Below are 19,850 nucleotides of genomic sequence, written 5' to 3' on the forward strand. Positions count from 1 at the left end.
TAATGGGGGTGGAAAACAACTTAGAAGCTTCTAGCCTATAGCAGGAGGTGTGCCACAGAGAGCAGAGCATGACGGGTGTGACATGAAAATACCAGACACAGATCAAGGCACAGATCCTTCTAAAAATGCATCACCCCGCACGGTTGGATAGGAGGCCGTGCCGGCTGGGGTTCTGGACTCTGCAGACAGCAACTGGTGTGATTTTGGACAAGCAGTTCAACTACTCTGGGCATCAGCTACATCATTTCCAAAACTATGACTTTATTTCTAAGGTGACATTGAGACTGATGGACATTTACATCCTTTTTCCTAGCCAGTCAGTTAACTCTGTATGATCACAAAATCACCCTGCAAGTAGCTTGCAGCCCAGGATCACTACAGACCCATTTTGCTTCCTCACTGTGTGCACTGAAGATATTCAGCCTATGTCGCAGTTCCAACATTCATTACATCTCGCGACAATAGATTGCTTCGGTCATGTTCCTCTGGTTTCTCCATCCTTCATTTTCTCCCCTCTTCCATTGTCCCTCGTTGATTCAGGCTACATGGGAGGCCTTTTATTTATCTCTGCAGACTGAGGATCGGCCTTTTAGTTTTTTAAGCTGAGGGAAGTTAGTCATTTGAAAGATTTTAATCTATTACAGCTTATTACATATGTTATTCTTTCAAGGTTAAGAGAGAGGCAGTCAGACAACAGAAGGGCAAGGATTATAAAAAGTATCACATAAGCGGCCCAAGAATGGGACTAACTTCCTATAAAGCTGGCAAACACCAACACTGTTCCCAAACTAAAGCAAAGATAGTCTCCCTGACCCCCTGACCCAGGACAAAGTAGATCTAATAAACTCCAAATGCCGGCAGGGGTGTGGAGAAACGGGGTCACTCATACATCACTGGTGGAAAGGCACAATGGCGTAGCCACTCTGTAAAAGAGTGAACCGCATTTATCGTACGGCCTCGCAATGGCACTTGTGGGCATTTATGCCTGAGAAATGGAAACCTGTGTTCACACGAAACCTGTACACAGAGGTTCAAAGCAGGTTTATTCACAACATCCCCAAGCAGGAACCAATCGAAAGGTCCTTCAGTGGATGAACAGTTAAAGAAGAACATGGATATATCAAAACCGTGAAATACCCCTCTGTGATAAAAAAGCAACAAACGATCGATGGACACAACTTGGATGGGTCTCAAGGGAGTTATGCTGCGTGAAAAAAATTCTCAAAAGGTTATACTTACATGATTTCACTTATACCACATTCTTAAAATGACAAAATTATCGAGATGGACAACGGCTTGATGGTTGCCAGGATCGGAGGTGGATGGGGGGGTAGGAGGTGGCTGTAGCCAGAAAAGGTAGCAGGAGGGATCCCTGCAAAGAAGCTGTCCTGTATCTTCAGTGCAGTGGTGCCCAAAATACACAGAGCTGAATATACACAAATGAGTGCATGCAAAGCTGGCGGAATCCAAATAAGACCGCTGGGTCGTATCAGCCTCATCAACCTTACTTTCCTGATTTTGACAATGATGATGCAAGATGTTGAGGGAGAGACAGAGAGAGAAAGATCAACGACAACAGCACATGTGTGGACAATAAAGAACTAGAATCAACTTACAGTGTTGTATTTTCCCTGTAAAGTCTTCCTATCAAACAGAAATGCAAATCTGTCTTATAGTCCACATTCCCTGAAATTTTAAATTACTCCTAACTTTGGGTGTTCTACTTTGTGGTGGTTGTCATGGTGATGCTTAAAGAAGAGAACCACAAAGTGGTATACAAAGATCCTACTTTGTCTAAGGAGCTAGGATAGGATCCCCTGAGTGGGCTCCCCACGTACATGGTATGGTCGGCCTCAGAGCTTACCTGCAGACAGAATTACCAGGGAGTGGACACTTCCGTGTCAACCCGGAAGCCATAAAGACAAGAGCTGGCGGGTAACACCACATTTTCCTTCCCTGCAGTGGGATGAACCTGAGGTGATTCATCTCTGAAAGGATCCTCGGCAGAAAGAAATCTAATGTTGCCCACAGCACCCATCTGCTCATGGCCATGCCTTTTATTGGCTTTTCCTTCTCTCCCCTCTCCCCTCACCCTCTTCCCTCACCCTTTTCCCTCTCCCCTCACCCTCATTCCATCCCCTGAGCAAACTACTCGAACCCAACTCCTTATCTCAGGGTCTGCTTTTGGAAGGCCCCAAATCTGGATATTCACACTGAGGATACCTGGATGCAGATTGCAAGGCCTGTCTCTAACAGCTGATTTTTACTTTCCCTCATCAATACCAAAATTAAAAAAAAAAAAAAAAAAAAAAATATATATATATATATATATATATATATACATACACATATATATATTTTTTTTAACCTGCTACAGATTTCATGGAGATGTGACAAAATACAATTTGTTTATTTAAGACAGATGACAACACCCTCAGGTAAATATAGTCTTGGCCATTTCTGAAGCACCTCTCCCATGTCCCCAGTAACAAATATGAACACTGGCCATGAGGCTGTTTAACAACTAACTACAAAGCCCTTTTCATGCCAGTTAGAGTCACTGAAGCGACTTTGCATTCAGCACACACATCTGTAGAAAACTGCGATACGGTGTTCTAGATTCTGGAAGAAGACCAAAGAGCGTCCTGGGCCCACAAATCCAGTAAGTCCACCAAAAGAGCTGAGGTGTTGGCCAGTTCCCAAGAGGTCACATAAGTGACTTAGGAGAGTCAACTTACAGACAACTCTGGTCTGAAAATTTTTTTAAAGGGAAAGATTCTTTGAGATCCTGAAAACCATGCTAAGTATAACCCACCTAGACTACTATAACCAGCCATAGTCGTATTGGTAATACCTTGAAACATTCTCCTCGGAATCGTCGGAATTCACCCGGCTGGGTGGCTCAGCCGGTTAAGCGTCCGACTTCGGCTCTGGTCATGATCTCGAGGTTCGTGGGTTTGAGCCCCGCGTCGGGCTCTGTGCTGACAGCTCAGAGCCCGGAACCTGCTTCGGATTCTGTGTCTCCCTCTTTCTCCGCCCCTCCTCCACTTGTTCTCTCTGTCTCTCTCTCTCTCTCTCTCTCTCTCTCTCTCTCAAAAATAAATAAACATTAAAAAAATAAATGAATAAAGTTTATTTATTTTGAGAGAGAGTGAGTGCACACGCAGGTGGGAGCGGGGGAGGGGCAGAGAGAGGGGATGAGAGAGAATCCCAAGCAGGCTCCACACTGACAGTGTGGAGCCTCACCCGGGGGTTCAATCTCACAAACTGTGAGTTCATGACCTGAGCCAAAATCAACATTTGGATGTTTAACTGTCTGAGCCACCCAGGTGCCCCTGCCACCATTTTCAACGGTTCTGCTATAAATATGCTTGTGTCTGTGTAGCATCCAGTTAAATAAGCAAGTATCTAAATATACCTTTAAAGGCTTGGGAGACCGAGTGGCTGAAAGGAAAACGGATGGGGACTGTGAACATTTAGAACCCAGCCCTGCCTGCCGCTGGGGAGTGGCACGTAGGAGGAGCAAATGTGGCCACAGCCCTTGAACTTCTAGCCTCTCTGTTTACTTATCAGCAAAATGAAGGGTTGGGATTAGACGAGAAAGAAAAACCATGCTCTGTTCCAGCTCGACAAGTCTGTGATTCTAGGCAGTGTTTTTGTTTAGGAGAGGATCTGCTAACAGTATTAATACCCATGCACTGATTCATTTAACAACTACTAAGCATCCTCTGTGTGGCAAACACTGTGTAAGGGACAGCAAATGTCACCACGCATGAGCAGACGGGCCTGCCCCAGCCTTTGACACGGCTCAGATCCTCACCTCCATGCTTCCCATCATCCAGGCCTCATTTGCTCCAGATTCAATGTCTCGGGAGCCAGTGTCCATCAGGCCAAGCTTCGGTCATGTGCTCGTCCCCAGGCTCTGTGACAAAACAGAGAAAGAATGTGGTCTCTGGCAACTTTCATGGAGGCAGGCAGCAGGAAGTGGCTGTCACCAAGAATGGCCCACCCACCAAGACGACACGCAAAGCAAACCGCCCCGGTAGGAAACCAGAGGACTCAAAGGAAGAGGGGGATTTGAATCTTGGATGACACACGTCCCCCACATCTGCGCTCTCTGACACCCAACGCACAAACATATGTGTGCGTATGCGCATCTCCGGGAAAGGGGGAGCCCCTAGCCCTCACCCAGCTTTCTCGTGATTCCGGCTCAGGCAAGGAGGAGTTAAATCCACGGGGGTCTCTCACATCAGGGGGCAGATTGCTTCCCGTTTCATTTTTCCTGGCATTCTCACATGAGACACGGCCGTGAAGAACGTACTCAGGAGCCCGGTGGTACAGGTTGGGATCGCCTAGCTGGCTCTGTTTCTCAGTGTATGGTCACCACCACATTCGCCAAGAGGCCAGCAGAGAACACGTTGAGGACAATGTTCAGGACAAGGGTGCCACGCGGGGCCCGGGTCACAGGTCACGTGGGGAACTTGCCATTATTCCATGGGTAAACATCCTTGGTTATGTCGGCCCAAGGTGGAGTGGATTTGACTCTCCTCTGATGATCAAAAGTCGATGGCATCAGGCTGCCAAGGTCCCAGTCCCTCCTTAGCATCTGAAATCCTGTTTCTATCCCAGCCCTCTGCCGCAGATGCTCTCTCACTAACTAATCAGTGTACCTAGAAGGCCAAGACAAGAGCAACTTTGACATTAAACCCTCAAGCAATTAAACCTTGCTAAAATCCACAGAGAAATGCAAAGAACTTAGAACAGCCACAACACATTTGGAAAATCAGTCAAAAATTCTCAAAGTGTACAGTGTTCTTAAATTTATTTCAGCTATTTCTCGGGAAAACTTGTTTTTTAATGAGAGAACACAATGTTTGGATATCATGAACATTCCAGACACAGCCCGCCTGTGCAAAGGCCCGTCCACGGTATCATTTACAGCTGTGCCCCTCCCAAGCCCACCCAACCCCAGAGATGAAGCTCTGGCCTGTGTTTGGTGGTTAGCATCCCCTTGCTAAAATATGCTTACTACAGATGTAGTTTAATCCTGTTGGGTTTTGACCTTTGTCTAAACCAGATCACGTTCAACATATTCTTCTGTGACTTGCTATTCTAATTCTACAAATTTTTAGTAATATTTATGCACGATTGTGTGTGTGTCAGTAGTAGAGCCAAAATTTTTTTAATGTTTACTTTTGAGATAGAGAGAGCGCGTGTGAACGCGCACCAGAGAGAGGGCGGGGAAGGGGCAGAGAGAGAGGGGAACGGAGGATCCGAAGCAGGCTCCCTGCTAAAAAGGAGAGCCCGATGCAGGGTCTTGAACCCACGAACCGTGAGATCATGGCCTGAGCCAAAGTCGGACACTCAACCGACTGAGCCACCCAGGCGCCCCCCAAAATGTTTTTATTCCCCCAATGGATATTTGTATCCCTTCCAGTGTTTTACGTTTCCAACATTACTGCTATGAATTTCTCCTGAGTATGTACTTAATCATAAACTTCCCAGGCACAATATATGTGCATCTTCCTTTTTTAAATAATATGAAATTTTTTTCCAAGTATGCATATAAAAGACCTGGTTGCTTTTCATCCTCAACAACACTTGGTATGTTCAGACTTTCTAATGTTACCAATATGGGATACTGGCAACCAATAACATTGCAAGCTGGTCCAGCCTCTGCATTTCCAAAGATGACTTTTTTGCATGTCACTCCTCACTGCCACATATTCAGATGCCAAAAAGCAGGAAGCATACGGAATTCAGCTTCCTGGCTTCTGCACATACCCCTTTCTAGAACACAGGACCAGTTAATGGTGGTGGAGCGAATGATGCTAGCTTGTGAGTTTCCTAGTCTACCAAGGCTCAGAAGGGAACAAAACAGGAAACCACCGGTAGAACAGGGCAGTGAAGGTTGCCTGATCCCTCTCTTGCCAAGTTAGACCTCATAGATGGGGAGAGAAGATACAGGGGAACAGACGCACAGAGCGTGAAAGAAGGACTCTAGCTTCATTCTATTTCTCTTGTCGTTAAATCCTCTGTCGCCTGCACTGGGGTTAAGAGTGGAGGGGAACTGCTCTCCACTTCAGAGAGATTTGCACCCAGAACAAATAGGGATCGCAGGTTCCTCTGCCACCTTGACCAACTTCTTCATGTCAGGACAGTATCTGATGTCTGCCTCTATTCCTCATATAGAGACCAAAGAGGGGCGCCCTCCAGAGTGGGAGTGGCGAGCTGGGCGAATGCTGAGTAAGTCCCCTGAGAGCCCGCAATCTGCCATCGGGGGCGCTGGTGCTGGGGGGCTGCTGCTGTCACCCCAGGCTGCACTGTTAGACCTGGTTCCCGCTTGTCCTTCCCAGCCACCGGTGGTGCATTCCTGGCAGCTGCCTCTTTGCAGAAATCTGCACCAAAATTAAACCCATCAAGCTGTCAGCCCCATTGCCGGGGCTGCTCCCATGTCAGCCCATGTCATGACAACCGATGATAGAAATTCAGGCTTCACGGGGAGCATCTGTTTCCTTTTTAAAATCGCTTTAAAAAGAAGCCTGAGCAAGGCGCCTGCTGCTCAGGGCAGTGCGGGATGCCGAGGCAGGCAGGCAGGCAGGCTCAGCACCTGCCAGGGGTGGCGCTTCCTCTAGAATTTAGGAAACCAGTGGGGGAGGGGCGCCGCGTTCCAAAAACAGCAGCCTTGGGACGGAGGCGGGGGAGGAACCGACAGGAGTCACGTCTTCTCCTCGCTGGGGGCCTCCGCTTCTTAGACACCACCCAGCACATGCTTCTTCGTTAAGTCCAGCACTGTGGCCCAGGGTTAAAACGCAGTCTTGCCTTCTCAGGACGGACTTTGTCCCAGGACAACTCCAAAACCTCCAAAATATTGGAGATTCTCTCCTCCGACCACCTATAGAATGGAGAGAGGGCAGAGGAGAGCTGAAGGTTTCTTATCCCAAACGCTGTCTCTCCTTTGATGGGCCTGTGACTCAGGATTGCTCAGCAACATAAAATCTGGGGAGAAAACAGCATTAGTTAAATTCCTGCTGTTTCCCAGTTTACCTTGGCCTCTGCCCAGGATCGCGTGTGCTTGTGTGTGTGTGTGTGTGTGTGTGTGTGTGTGTGTGTGCATGCACACACATACGCTCACACGCACACACACACACACACACACACCCCACACACAATGTATATATTCTTGTGTTGACCAAAAAGCCCAAGACACAGATGAAGCACATTCATATTCAGCATCTGAGCATAGATATGGAAAGAATCTTAGCATCCCTCTCTCCCATTTCCCTCAGGAAACTGAAGCCCAGAGAAGTCAGGTGACTCTTCCAAAATTGCCCAGTTGGATAGTAACAAACAGAGGAAGAGATCCCAGAATCTTTTGCTCCTGCCTTCCTGGGCTGAGTCTGACCAGATAAACAAACAAACAAAAACCAACTGGGAAACTTTTCTCTAGAGAAGCCTATTGAAGCGTGGCAGAGGAAAGGTTTGTCTGATACGATTTTGGAAATGAGAAAAGATCAGAGATCACCTACTTGAAAACACCAGATGTTTTAAAATGTGTATGGGCCAACTTTACCCTACTGCAGACAGGATTAGGGTGAATGGTTGAGAGAATGCTTGTAACACGGGCAGTGAGTGTGGAGGTCTGAGACCTCAGTCTTCAGGGATGCGGAGGCCCCAGAATTTCTTGGGCAGCTCGCTGCTGGGTGGCTGATCTTCCATGAGCAACTCCTGGGAGATAACCTCTGAGCTGTTGGGATATCCTGATGGACAAAGTGTCTCTATGTGCTTGGAGCCTCGGACCACACTCTATAGTTTGACCTCTGAGGGGCAGGCTGGGGACAGAGCAACTAGGGTCAGTCACTCGGGCGCTACGTGCCTCGGTGACTGACTCCCCAGTAATGGCCCTGGCCACCCCGGCTCTAGTGAGCCTCCCTGGTTAGCAAGCCTTCACATGTGCCGTCACAGCTTGGAGCCGGGCAAACGAAGCACTGTCGGTTGAGTACGCAGCGACACGGCACGAAAAGCTCACACCTGGCTTTTCCTCAACTCCACCCTCGGATTTGAAATCCGTATCCTTCCACTGTAATAAACTGTAACTGTGAATACAGCTGTGTTTCTAAGTCCTGTGAGTCCTTCTAGTGAACTATCAACCCAGAGTGTAGACTTCGTGAACCCCGACACAAGTCAACTCACCCCTCCAGACCTCAGTAGCTTCACATATTAAATAAGGGACTTGACCTACCGCTCTACATGATTTCCAAGCCTTCTTAAGTGCTGTCTTACACCCAACTTTGCAACTGTCTGGTTTGGGGGGTGTTTTGTTGTTGTTGTTGTTGTTGTTGTTGTTTTTTACTGCCCTGTCTGCGCTAGGGATTTCTCTGCTCCTGGTCCCTGCTATTACTCCCAAACAAATGAACCTTTACAGAGAAAGGGATGTTGTCAGGTCTCCAAGTCTTAAATATGTGTCCAAAAGTCTGCTGGCTAAGTCCCCATATCCATTCTCCTTTCCTTCCCTACTAAAGGAATTCTAGTTTAGCTGGGCACCTGAGAATCTTTATTGAGAATAAATGTTCCAACTAGTATGAACTGAATGTCTGTGTCCTCCCAAAACCCATTTGTTGAAACCCTACCCCTCAGTGTGATCGTATGAGGAGATATCATCTTTGTACCTCCTTCCCAAGGGAGCTTGCTTCCCTTCCCTGCTCTCCTCCGCGGGAGGACACAATAGGAAGTCAGCAACCCAGAAGAGGGTGCTCACCAGAACCTGGCCATGCTGGTACACTGCCCTTGGACTTCCAGCCACCAGAACTGGTAGAAATAAATTTCTGTTGCTAAAAAATCGCCCAGTCTAGGTATTTGTTATGGCAGCCTGAACTAAGATACCAGGATTCCTAACAACTAGATGTGGCCATGTGACTTAGTACTGGTCAATAGTGCGTAAGCAAAAGTGTAACGTGGGGCCCCTGGGAAATGCCTTACAGGAAGCGCGCACTCCCTTCTAATCTGTCCCTCCTCCGGGGTGGTGATGGTGGGGTCCGGATGATGTCTCTATCCGTAGGGAGGGAGCCATGTTCTAAGCATGACAGACTCGGGAGAAGGAGTCTGGTTCTCTGGGGATTTAATGAAGGCACCAATCAGCCATGAACTAACTGTGTCCTCCATATTTCTTTTTCACGAAAAACAAATAGCATCCATCTTGTCTAAGCCATCTTTATTTTGGATTTTCTGCCACGGCGGCTAAGCCTTTCCTAGCCAAACACAGACTGCATCTCCCACCTAATGAGCGACTTAGCAGGGCTCCCCATCTGAGCCCATCTAGTGCCTGTACAAGAAAGCAGTGATGATTCATTTAAAAGCACTCTATTCAGAATACGATCTTCTCCTATTTCCTACAAATCAAATTACCAAGAGACCAATTGGATTTTTCAAGTCCCTCAAAATGTTCTTTTTAGATGTTCTTGGTATTAAATAGTAAGAGAATTTAAATGGCATCAACAAAACACACAGACGTGACTGTGAGGATAAGTTACATAAATCTGTGACAGAAAGAACCTCACCAGAGCACATGGATGCAGCGGAGATGGGAAAACAATGAGCAGGAGCTCACAGATTTGCTTCTAGCTGCTGCCATCTTTTCACAGGTGACCATCTATTTGGATTCAGAGGCATCTTCCCTGTTCCTAGGGAGAGTGACATTCAGACGGTTTAGGGTAGCACAAGGCTGAGAACTTCCACACTCATTTCCTGAAGACACATTGTCTCTGGACCCTGAGCTCTTTGAAAACAGAAGCTGAAGTGGGGTCTCCTTCCTAATGCACATTCCTTGGGCTCAACGCAGTGCTGGCCACGGAATAAGCCCAGTGGCAGGGGACCTGCCCTGGAGCCCCAGCTATGTCAACTCCTTGCAGGTGGTATTAATGGGGCGACAAAACCTGAGCCCTTGCAAACACTCTCCTTTTTGTAACTGTTCACTGATCCCTTACTATGTGCCCAACATTTTATGCTCATCTTCTGTAATCTTCCCAACAACCCTATGAAGTAGGTACCATTATTTTTTTGAAGTAGGCACTCTCGCGATCCGCATTTTACAAATGCAACAACTGAGCTGCAAAAGAAGGGAGACCTCTTGCCCCCAGGTTTTCAGCAACCAAGGGGCAGACCGTGGGTTCAAAGCCAGCAGTCTGACCCCAGAGTCCAGGCATTGACCCCACTGCACCGTGAGCAGAAATCCTGACACACAGGATGTTGTTCTTGTTCTCGTTCTCAATGTTACTCTTGTGATTGTTGCTGTCGCAGACTCAAAAGAGGGGAGGGAACTAACATTGGTGGGAAGCTGGTGTTGGCCTGGGCCCGGACTAGGCTCGATGTTTTATCTATACTCTTTCATTTCATCTACACAGAGGCTTATTCCCAACCTACTGAAGAGGTCATTGCGACACAGGAGGTCTAAATAAAGCCCTCAAGACTCTGCAGCTGTAATGGTAGCATGTGGACTTCTTTTCAGGTCTCCCCGACTTCCAGTCCCGCGCCGTCTTCATTTCTCCGTTCTACCTCCAGGCCCACTCCTCCTGGATGGGCCCTCACCACACAGCCCCTCACCATACCCCTCCCGTCATCTCATCCTCAAGAGCCGACACTTTTCAGTTGTAACAAAATGATTGCCATTGAGTAGAAAGCTTTTTACTTGTACTCCCACCCATCCAAAAAAATATTTGAGGCAACACAAAAGACCACATAGAGATTAATAAAATAATTATTGCTAATGGGGGAACAAAGCGTTGCCGATCTGTCTTAACAAAATCAGCTGGGTCTTGATCTGGCACAGTAGTGGTTATGGGTCCAGGTTGGTAGTCAGATGCCAAGACACAGAGGCTTTGACCTGGTACCATGTTTCTGCAGCTTTATGGAAGGATACAGAGCTGGGGATACCGGTATAGCATTTTTCGCTCCCCTGGAGGCCCAGCACCCACCCAATGGCACAGCTTCTTCTACCTTCTCACCCACATGGGACATGTATGACAGCCAATGGTGGGAGTCAAGGTGTGTGGGGGTCACCTTGACACAGAGAAGCACAGAGCACCTTGGTCCCCCACCAATCTTTGGTACCACCCTCACCCTGTAGGCTCAGAGCCTGCATGCCCACTCAGCTCCCCCGACCGATGAAGTCTCCCCAGTTGGGGACCTCACAGACTTAACAGTCGCCATCTGTCCACCCTTGGGAGTTTCCACAGAACAATACTGTGAGAAGACCAGCTCTGAGGTCACCTAGGCCTGATGTCAACTCTTGACTCCCAGGTGTCACACTAAGAGATAAAGACATTCAAAGGAGCCATGTTGTGTTGTGTAAGTTCTACATCAGTAAGAGGAGGGCTGGAGGGAACAAGGAAAGCCAGCTGATGTTTGCTTAACACACAGGGGTTTGTTTTCACACAGCAGAAGTCTCGCGATACAGTCCTGTGCAGCTGCTTGGGGGGTGAATCCTGAGGTGCCGACTCCATCCATGCCTGGTGCCTTATGATTGCGATAGAGATGCTGCACCTTCTGGTCTCCCATCGGCAGGACAAGTAGAAAGAAGGAGGGGAGGGAAAAGTGGGTAGAACCTGTAACAGGAAGCAAAGAGTTTCCCCCAAATTCCCAGCAGACATCGTCTCTTATCTCATTGGCTCTAGCTACATCACACAGCTACCGTTAGCTGCCAGGGAGTCCGGGGAAGTGAATGTTCTTAGCTCAGTGCAGAGTTGCCCCAAACAAAATGGGGCTTTGTTAGTAAGAAAGAAGGATGATCAGGTAGAGGGTCAATGGGCAGGTACTCTGCAATTTCTACCACATATGGCAACCTCGAAAACAGTTTTCAAACCCACCAGGCCCCACATTTTAGGCAGCCTGCTTTCTGCACACGGGCCTCTTCCCGGCAAGCAATACCCCTTCCATCTGGCCCCAGTCTCTTCCTCCGGCCCACCACCCCACCCCTGACAACAGTGTGCTAAACAAACACAGGTCTCTGTCCTCAGCACACCCCTCCTTCTCTCCCCTAGCCCTCTGCCTTTTGGGGAAACCACCAAGGAATTTATATCTCCAGCCTCATTTTTAGAGCTTTAGCAAGGGCATGATTTTTACAACTGGAATTTAGAAAGAATGTTCAAGACCGCCATGGTGGTGGCCACCATTCTCTCAGGCAGGTCCCCGGGTACACATGGTTTTCTTATTTTGCTAACCAGATGCTGGCCCTGAAGACATACTTTAAAGACAAAGTGGCGATGGTGACCTAGATATTTCCTTGGGTATCTTGGAGCTATCCGCAGAGTGTATATTACTGTAGCCCTAGTTAAAGCTGCCTTGGTAGGTAGAGCTCCCAGATAATGAGACAGCCAAGACGTTGGCCAGACACTTCTTAAAGGCCGCAGAGTATGCGTGATATCGGAGAAAGGACGTACATTCCTTCTGACTCCAAAAATCAGTGGTTTGGATCTTTGTGGCTTGCTGTAGTTTCCGTCTTAAAACAGCATCACGCGAAAGTTGTGGGGCTCCCGACAAAGGGGAAGATGAGACACAGAGTTTAAAAATTGGGTTAAGGGAAGCTTGGTGCTAAGCTTGCCTTGTGGTTGGCTTGTGGAATTCTAGATGCTTCTGTGGACACCAATTTAGACATTTGTATTTTTTGTTGTTGCTGTTGTTTTTAATCTCCCGAGAAGAGGTGCCTCACGGTAACTTCATGAGGGTGATGCGTTGGTATCTGGCAGCTGCCTCTTGAGGACTCCCCAACCCGGCTCATATTTTAGAAGTTTTGAATTGAAAAGACAGGAAAATATTGTGATGATTGTTAATTATAAAACTATCAGAATAAAACTGCCCTCTCCTCTCCTTCAAGTGGGGGAATCTGGGAATGAGAAAATATTGTTGAAGGCAAAAAAAGACAGCCCCGGCCTGAAATTTTTTAAATCTTAATCCTGGAGTCTTAGATCCTGAAAAATCGCCGAGGAAGGTATGCAAGTTCCTAATGTTCTGTAGATCCAATCCTGCTGATGTGCTTCCAGATCCTAACGCGCTCTAAATCAAGTCAAAGCTGCTTCTACACAGTGGGTCTCAAGATCACAAAGTATATTTGGAAAGACAGATAAGTATAATTCTTTATCTACTGGAAAAATATTTAGGAAATAATAATCTATATGTAGTAGACTGATTACAAAAAAGGCCTCGATTACTCACCACTCCTTGTACCCACAGTCTTTATCATGTGACTGCAGATCCTACCATTGAGAGGTAAAGTCTAGCCCTCCACCCTGGAGTCTGGGCCAGGACCTTTGGCCAATAGAATGTGGCAGAAGTGATGTTGATCGGTCGATTCTAAGTCTGGGTCTCAAGAGAACTTGCTCGTTTCTGCTCTCATTCAGAACATTGCCACTGCTGTGTAAACCAACCCAGGCTAACCTGCTGGAGGGTACGAGATTTCATGGATAAGAGCTTCGATGTCCCAGCCAAGGGCATCCTAGATCCACCTACAGCTATCCAACCTCCAAAGATGTGAGAAAGACTGGCCAAGATGAGTGGAGATGCCTACCTGACCCATAGCTAACTTCAAATGCATGAAGGAGGCCATTCAGGAGCTGAAGAACTCATAGACTTGTGGGCAGTCTTAAATGCTTATTGTTTTAAGGCAGGGTCAGCAAACTTTGTCTACTAAGGGCCTAAAATATGGTCTCTTATTTTTGGTTTTTAAACACTTTAAAATATAGGAACCTCTTTAGCTTGTAAGTCCTATAAAAACTTGCTATGGGCCAAATTTGGCCCATGGGCCATAGTTTTCCAGCCTGCCTTAAGCCACTGCGGTTTGGGATGTTTTTGTTTGTTTGTTTGTTTGTTTTTTGTTTTTTGTTTTTTGTTTTTAATTTTTCTTAACATTTATTTATTTTTGAGACAGAGAGAGACAGAGCATGAACGGGGGAGGGTCGGAGAGAGGGAGACACGGAATCTGAAACAGGCTCCAGGCTCTGAGCGGTCAGCACAGAGCCCGACGCGGGGCTCGAACTCACGGAGTGCAAGATCGTGACCTGAGCCGAAGTCGGCCGCTTAACCGACTGAGCCACCCAAGCGCCCCTGTTTGTTTGTTTTTTTAATAACAGTGATAGCTGGCTAAGATACCACACGGGGGTTTTGTTGCTCTTAGATCTTGTTCCCCTGCAGATAGAGACTAAACCATGAGGCCTCTTGCCTCTGGGATGAGGAGGTTGGCTACTGTTAGAAACAAAAAGGCCTCTGATCAACTCTGAGTCTCAAAGCTGATTTTCTCAGTTTGTTTAATAAAACAATAGCCTGAAAGCCACTCTTCATGATGAGAAAGATTTCTAAATTTCAGGGACCACTGGCCAAGATAGTGGGATTCCAGAGGAGAGTGCCAGCATGCAATCCCAAAAACTCAGGTAAAACCAGTCTACGTCAGTGGAAACCATTACTAGAGCAAGACCAGAGCTGACATCCTACAGCAGGAGACTGGCAAGGAGCCAGGGTCACAGGAAGTCTGCTTCTTCCTCTATGACCATGAAGTCATGCCAACCCAATCCTCTAAACTCTAGCTAGCATTTATGGAAATATAAGGAAAAGAAAAAGGAAGTAAGAAAGACAGAGCATCTATCTGAGTCATGCCTGTGGAGAATGAATAGACCATTTAAGTCATTCAATTGGACTGAGTTTACTGGATTGGACTAAATTTAGTTTTTCCTTGCTACTCAGTGGGTTGGAAACTTAAAAAGAAGATAGATCAGTCGCAGGAAATAAGTCTAAGTTGAATTGTGTCCCCAAAAAGATATATTGAAATCCTGACACCCAGTACCTGTGAATGTGAACTTATTTGAAGAAGTGTCTTTGCAGATGTAATAAATTAAGATAAGGTCATTAGGGTGGGCCCTAATCCGATGTCTGGTGTCCTTACAAGAGGAGAAGGAGATAGACACACAGGAGAAAGCCAAGTGGTGATGGGGGCAGAGACTGAAAGTCTGTAGCTGCAGGCCAAGAATCAGCAAGGATTCCAGTTAAACCAGAAGCTAAAGTTAAGTGAACTTAAAACTAAGCTAAGTGAAAGGCATGAAACAGACTCTCCCCTAGAGCCTGGGAGGGGGGCCCCAGGGGCCAAACGTGGCCCTGCTGACTCGTTGACTTTGGGCTTCTGCCCCCAGAACTCCAAAGGAATAAATTTCTCTTGTTTGAAATCACCCAGTTTCAGCAGCCACAGGAAACTGATACAATGTCCATTTCTTTCTTGGAAAAGCAGCTACATCTCCTAACTGATAATTATTTCAACATTGTTTTTCTTAAGTCCCACTTCTGAAATTCAAAGTAGCCCTTAAGGGCCCCTCAAGTACTGGCAGAGATAAGGGCTTGACCACCCCCCCACCCCCAGAGCAGGTTCAGATGAACTTGGACACCCAGGGTGAAGGCATATTCTCTGAAGACTTCTGTTTTGGTTTGGGCTTGGGTTTGAAGGGAAAAGGTGTGCATTAAAACCATCCAGAAAACAAAGACTTCTGAACCTTAAACTCAGATATTCTGATTCACTTTGTCCAGAGAATGAAATCCAAGAACCTATATCTTTAGCAAACACGTTCAGGGATTCTGGTGAAGCAGACAGAAACATCCATGGAGGAACCCCAAAATTCAAAGCGGCGTGGAGTTCCCTGCTCACTCAGAAAGCTGTCCCAATGTAGGGATTGGCCAGGGTGGGAGACTTGAACATAGTGAGCTTTTCATCTGTGGACCCCTCGGGGCAGAAAAGGAGCGAGGCGGAAGTAGCCCCCCCCACCCCCACCCCCACCCCCGCGCCCCGGCCCGGGACTCCCCTCACCCTTCCCAAATTTGGACCCTGCACAAGACTCCGGGAGAAAGCCACCCCTGATGGCCAAGTTTAGTTTTCCAGGTACCTAGCAACGGGAACCATCGCCCCCACATAAATGGACGGCACTAAATCAGCTACGCAGGGCAATGAAGCAACTTATTGTGATCTTGACTCATATGGCAATAAATATGAAATCGAAACACAGAAGCAGAACATCCACAGGAAATGGCAACAGCATTTTATGGGTCTTAAATTTCATAGCAGAAGAGAAAATCACTACCGGGCTCTGAAACGCTGCAGCCAGAGTCTTTTTTCATTTTTCATTTTTTTTTAAATCCATTTCAGAAGAAAGCAAGACAAAACTGGAGTACAGAGTTGAGTTAGGGGGAGGTCAGGCGGAGCCAAGCCATTTGGAAAGAAAATCTCTGTAGTGTTAAGATGGAAAAATGTGAGCAACATAAATCAAAAGAAATTAAGATTCTTAAAACGCATTTGATTTTTTAAAAGCAGCCAAGAACTAGTACAAATAAATTGTGTTTTCTCCTTCCTACCCAATCCCACTGATTAAGTTACAAACCAGGAAAACAGTGAATCTCAAAATTCAGTCCCTATGCCCAGTCGATCCCTATCATTTGCAAGCACTTGATATTTGTGACCATTTCATGAGTTCACTGAACATCTACTATGTGTCCAACCCTTCACATGCATTATCTCTAATCAGCTGAGCAGTCCTGTTGATAGATATTACTTACCACACTTTTCAGATGAACAATTGACATTCCGGGGAGTTAAATAAGCTCACTAGCACTAAGGGGAAAAACGGGGATTTGGACTCAAGCCTTCCTTGACTCCAAAACTCAAGGCTAATCTCACTGCTCTGAAGAACTTGGAATGTCTTAAACCTCCATTTTCTACAATAAAAATAATACTGGAAATGGGGGTTCACATTTACCGGGCACAAGAATCTCACGGGGTTAATGAAGATATTCTAAAACTGGATTGTGGTGATGGCTGCACAACTCAGTAAACTTACTACAAAATCATTGAATTGCACACTAAAATGGGCAAAGTTTCTGATATGTCAATTGTATCTCAATAAAGCAAGAAAAATGCAGTATAAAAAAGAATAATATACTGAAACCAAAAGTATAATAATAATAATAATAATAATAATACACAAGTCTAAGGAAGATAGATTTGTTTCCCCACAAACTTGGGGACAAAATTAAGGATAGATCTGATGGAGTGATAACTGCTCACCACAAAGCAGGCCCAGGGCTTTATCATAAAGACAGACTTGGGCAATTTCAGCTTCCCTCTGTGGCTGAATTTCTCTCTTCAGTGACAACCACTTTTCCATCATATGGGAAATATGTGGCTCCTTGTTTTTTCCTTCCACTAAAACCTATTTGCAGACCTTGGTTCATACTAAAGTGTGAATGACTGATTTGCATTAAAGGCTCTCTTTTCTGAAAAAAACACATAATTTTAAATTCCGAATCTTCAATCCTCCCCTCTCTGCTGAAGAACACGACAGACCACTTCAGTTGGATGTCCAAGTGACTTCAAAATCAACACACAAAATATAAACCCATTATTATCACACCGCCAGTCATCCCACAAGTCAAACGGTCTGCTATGCCAACTTGCCAAAGCCTGCTTGTCGTCCATGTTTCTCTGGCTCCCTCCCTTCCCACCTGCTAACATAGGTCTCAACCCCTCATGATGCCCCCTAACTCCAAGTACTTCTGGGGAGCCCCAGAGAGTATGTCCTGTCAGTTCTCAGATCATCTGCCGCTGTCCCACAGCATCTGCCATTTTTATCTTCCTCTGCTGCTCCAGCCTCCTCCGTTAGATACATCGCATCCTTGGGACACAAGCACCACTTTGCTATGGACCATCGCTCCCACTGTGCCCTTCCTTGGCCAGCTGGCACGCTGCTCTTGGGTACTTGCACATCCTCTGGACACGGCAGTCCGCCAGGGATCTCTGTCGGCACACGGAAGAGCAAGAGGGCCGGAGGGGCACAGCGTTCTGTATAGAAGTGGGAGAGTCTCCTCTTCTTTCATGCGCTACACTGTTGGAAGGTCCCAAATCAGTCCTGCCTTCCTCCTGACACCCCATGGAAGGGAATCCAGAATTAAATCAAAGGATGATGTCTGAACAAGATCTTCTACCTGGAATGACCACCGAACACAGTGTCTTTCTTCAATGAATAGAAATGCCACCAAAGGGCCATTTTTAATCTTGATGGACAAGTTATCTAAGCCTATTGCAGTGTGTTACCCAGAGCAAAATCACCCTGCAGTCAGCTTTTATAGCTCAACCTGCAGTGACCTGTCCCTCTCCAGCAAAGCCTCAAGTTACCCCAGAGAAATTAATCCGACTTGTTTTAGGTAACCCCAGCCCAAGGCAGATATCTGAACAGGAGAGAAGGCTGCAAAGCTCCTTATTCATGGGGTGTTGTTTAGAAAAGCCCAGAGCAAAGCTGTAAAGGTATTCTCCAAAGACAACTAACAGATGATTGTGCCAATCAATTGTTTTAGAAAATTAACGTGGGTCGCTTGGGTGGCTGAGCCAGTTAAGGGTCCAACTCTTGATTTTGGCTCAGGTCATGATCTCTTCAAGGGATCGAGGCCTGCACTGAGCACAGAGCCTGCTTGGGATTCTCTCTCTCTCCCTCCCTCCCTCAACATAAACATTAAAAAAAAAAAAAAAAAGAAAATCTAGTATTGGCATGCTGTGAAGCTACACTCCTTGATCTGAATGGATTGAGGGGTTTTGCCTCGGTTTTTGTCCCCTGATTTTAATCCTGGGTAACCCTCTGAGTCTTGCCTTTTCAATAGATCATTCTCCAGCAGCACTTGAAAAAATCAGCCTCACTTTTTTTTTTTCCTTCAGTCAAAAGAAGCAATAAAATCTGTTGATTTCATTTATGCCTCCCAGGGTTCTAAAGACTCTAAAAATATCGGATGCGAGCCCTACCTGTGATCCTGATGCTGGATAGTATGGTCTCTTGGAAGCATTTCTTTATCTGCACTTCCTTCTTGTACTTACTACCTGGTTCCCATACACACTTTCATTCTGGGGATTTCCAGTCCTCTTGTTCACCCTATTAATTGCTCCTTTCTTCATGGACAAGGTTTGCAATGTATTTCCCTAAAAAGCTTTCATGCTTTTGTTTCCATTGTTATTCCGAGAAGGAAACCAGATGAGGTCTTTGGAATAACCTACCATGTCTTAGGGAATGAGAAAAAAGCATGACCCCCAAGCAGCCCTGTCTCGCCCAGATCCCCACCCATCAGGACAGCGGTGAAAGAATTCACCGAATTTTCCTGCCCTGACACTGGCAGTCTGACAGCCTGCCGTATGGAGGCGGGGGCCCAGGCAGCCACAGACTAACACAGTCACCACGAAGGATCTGGCAGGCAGGTGAGACGCACCTAGCACTCTGTACATCATATAGAACACCCTGACACGATCTGTCCGATCTGTCCTCGTAGAAGGCGAAAGCGTAGCTGGAGAAGTACAATCAACTTCTGGGAAACAATGAGGGAACAAGGGAGTGAGCACAAACCGATGTGGCAGCTGGTCCGGAGAAAACCAGGAGTTTGGGAAAATGGAAGGGGGTTGGAGGAAGCTTCTGGAAAAGCTGGGCACTGAATGAGCAAGTTTAAAAGAGGCAGAGGGGGCCAGGGAGAGCATTTTGGGCAGTGTGTGAGCAATTACAGAAACAGTAGAAAGAAAGCTGGTATGGCGTGGAGTGGAATCAGTCAGAGGCCAGGAAAGACAGAGCAAGCCGCTGAAACACACTGCGGAGAGTAGGTTTAATAACCACGTGGTCTGCAGAGGTGGAGGCAGGTGGGGAGTGAGGTCTCCTCGGGCCAGCGACAGCGGGGAGCTGCTATAGCCATGATCATAAGAGGACAAGGTGAGGGAGTGACTCCCAGGGCCCAGAGAGGGCAGAACCTGGGTCTTGTAGAGAAAAGCAGCCCCCCCACCGCTGCCAAGGGGGAGCCCGCAG

The sequence above is a fragment of the Puma concolor genome, chromosome D4, assembly GCF_028749965.1.
Source record: "Puma concolor isolate L17-30 chromosome D4, mPumCon1.1.hap2, whole genome shotgun sequence".
Lineage (NCBI taxonomy): Eukaryota > Metazoa > Chordata > Mammalia > Carnivora > Felidae > Puma > Puma concolor.